Consider the following 3419-nt stretch of genomic DNA (forward strand, 5'->3'; position numbering starts at 1 on the left):
GGATGTGGGGGAAGGATTGCAGGGTATACCCTTTGGTTGGTTGATGATGCATGGAGGGGATTGTAACCATGGCAATGAGACGATATACAATAGAATGAATGTAAAACTAATGTTCTCCCATGTAAACGATCACATAAGTCACAATAAAACATTTAAGAAAAAAAAAATGGATGTCAAAAGAGAGAAACTTGCTTTTGAATGAATGGAAAAAAATAAACATAAAATAGCTGAACACACATTTCAGTAGGTAGCTACAGAAGACAAAGTAAAGTATTATAATGAAACGTATGAAGACTTGTAGTTACAAAACCAAAAGAGAAGAACATGCTCAGCCATTCTCAAATTTAATGAACTGAAGAAAAAAAAAATCTTGGGTTGAAATACTGAAGGTTTCTATGAGCAAGGTATTAAACAATACAAGAAACATCAAAATAAGATGGAGGGGATACACAGAGTCACTGTACCCAAAAGAATTGGACAACATTCAATCATTCCAAGAGGTGGCATATGATCTACCAGCCACCTTTTTTTTTGAAGGAAAAAGTCCACACTGCACCAAAGACATTAGCAAAAAACATGGCTTAAGGAATTGGTAAAATACCAATTAAGCTGTTTCAACAAATGGATACAATACTGGAAATGCTCATTTATCTATGCCATGAAATTTGGAAGACAGCTATCTGGTCAATAAATGGAATAGAACCATATTTGTTCTCATTCCAAAGAACAGAATGCATGAATTATCACACAATATCATTACTATCACAGACAAATAAATTTTTGCTGAAGATAATTTTTAAATGGTTGCAGTAAGCCTGTTCAGAGGAAAGAAAAATGAAGAAAATCAAAGATGCATGAGAACAACTAGTCCAGTATTCTAATGGCCCATGCAAATAACAGTCTCCATGACCCTTAGACCAGAAGAACTAGACGGTATCTGGCTACCATGACCAAGTGCTCTGAAAGGGATCATATTAGAAGATCTGGGATAGAGAGGGAGAAAAATGAAGAACAAAACTCAAAAATCATAAAATAACAAAACAAAAAAGATGAGGTTTATTGGTTGGAGGACCACAAGGTCCTATTGGTAACAGGACCACAAGGCTATAGCCCTTAATCACCCTTCAGGTCTTGAACTGAACTTACTTCTACTCCATGAAAGTTCAAATTTCAGCCAAACAATTGATAGCAATAGGGAGGGAAGAACACCTTAGAATAATCAATTCTTTAAGAGAGAAAAAAGGCAGCATTTACCAAAAGACAAAGTTCAGAATGGTTTAGAAAGAAGTAGACATGGAAACAAGGAACACAGGGAGACAGTACGATGAGTGATGTTACATAGTAGGGAATGCAATCAATGTCATGACACAAAGTGTATGTGAATTGTTGAATATAAAATTAATCTGTTCTGTAAACATTCACCCAACTCACAGTGAAGAATTAAAAAGTAAAAATACAAATAAACAAAAGTTGCAGCAATACAGACAGAACTGCCAGAAATTGAAGCCAGATTCAGAAGTGGATATGGAATGAGGGATATCATTGCTGATATTAAATGGATGCTGGCTGCAAGCAGAGAATACTAGAAAGATGTTTACCTGTGCTTTATTGATTATGTAAAGACATAATAATAAATTATCAATACTATTTATGTGACAGTTAAGGTTTTGTGTCAACTTGACTGGGACACGATTCCCAGTGGTTTGGCAGTTGAGATGTGGTTATCCCAATGGTGAAATCCAATACAGGCATAATTAACTCCATGATGATTGGCTATGAGCAGCCAATCAACTGAAAGGATGTTTCCTTGACGGTGTGGCCTCCTCCCAATATAATGGATATGCAGGAAAAGACTGTTTTCTTTTTCTGCTGGATCTGGGTCATCCTCCAACCTCCAGTTCTTTAAATCTGAACCAATGGCCTGCTCTATTGTTTGTCTGCCTGTTGGGCTCACCCGTTTGCCAATCTTGGTTCACCTGGCCCAGACTTGGGACTACTGTCAGCTGATCGTCCTATTGGTACCACTTCTCAATCTTGGCCAGCAGATCCAGACTTGGGATTCTCCCACCTCTATAATTGATATAAACTTTTCTTTACATAAACGTCTCTTTATATACATATATAAATTTCACTGGTGTTACTTCTCTAGAGAACCCAGTCTAAGACAATTGCAAAAAATGGAAATTCTAAAACACTTCATTATGCTTATTTAGAACTTATATATAGACAAAGAAGTGGTTGTTCAGAAAGAACAAAAGAATGGTTTAATATCAGGAAAGGGATGCATCCTTTCACCATACTGATTCAATCTGTATACTGAACAAATAATCTGAGAAGCTGGACTGTCTGAAGAAGAGCATGCATCATGATTGCAGGAGGACTCATTAATAGCCTATAATATGCAGATCACATAATCTCGCTTGTTGAATGTGAAGAGGACTTGAAACATTTATTGATGAAAATCGAAGACTTTTATGTGGATTATATCTCAATACAAACAATACAAAAATCCTCACAACAGAACCAATAAATAGCATCATGATAAATGGAGAAAATATAGAGTTTTCAAGTATTTATTTTACTTAGATTCATAATCAGCACTCATAGATTATGTATATGAGTATGGAAAAAAGAAATGTTACCTACAAAGGAAAACCAATTAAGATTAACCTCTTATTTCTCAGCAAAAACCATGCAGGCAAGAAGGTAATGGGAAGACATATACAAATCAGCAGCAGTCAGGAAATCAAGTGGCATATAGCATTGGGCAAATCTGCTGCAAAAGTCCTTTTTACAGTGTTAAAAAGCAAAGATGCCGCTTTGAGGACTAATGTATGCTTGACCCAAACCATGGTATTTTCAGGAGCCTCACATATGAAGTTCAACAGTGAATAAGGAATACCAAAAAAGAGTTGAAGCATTTGAATTATGATGATGAAAATATTCAAATTACAACCCATACCGCTAAAAACACTCAAAGTGAGCAATGTAAGGAGTGAACAGAGAAGCCCATCTCCTGATCACATGTACCAGAAGGCAATTGGAGAAAGCTTAAGAATACACCAACATACATTCATTTAATTAAGACAAATGCAACAACACTACACTGCCTAAAAAGCAGCAGACAATTTCTGCTCATGTACAGAAACAAGACTGAGTCACTCAAACACATGACCAAGAGGAAGAGCTAGAAATTGCTTTAGGGAAGAAAAAGGCTTTGGAATTGCCTGAAAAAGAATCAGGAGACTAATATTGAAGTACATCTAAATGTTCCACAGAAAGGTTGGGGAAAACAAACTATGGATGACTTTTGTTGTTGTTGTTATGTGCCATGGAGTCGGTTCTGACTCATAGTGACCCTGTACAGGGTTTCTGAGGCTGTAAATCTTTACAGGAGCAGAAAGCCTCATCTTTCTCCC

This window comes from Chrysochloris asiatica, unplaced genomic scaffold (genome assembly GCF_000296735.1).
Source record: "Chrysochloris asiatica unplaced genomic scaffold, ChrAsi1.0 scaffold00123, whole genome shotgun sequence".
Taxonomy (NCBI): Eukaryota; Metazoa; Chordata; class Mammalia; order Afrosoricida; family Chrysochloridae; genus Chrysochloris; species Chrysochloris asiatica.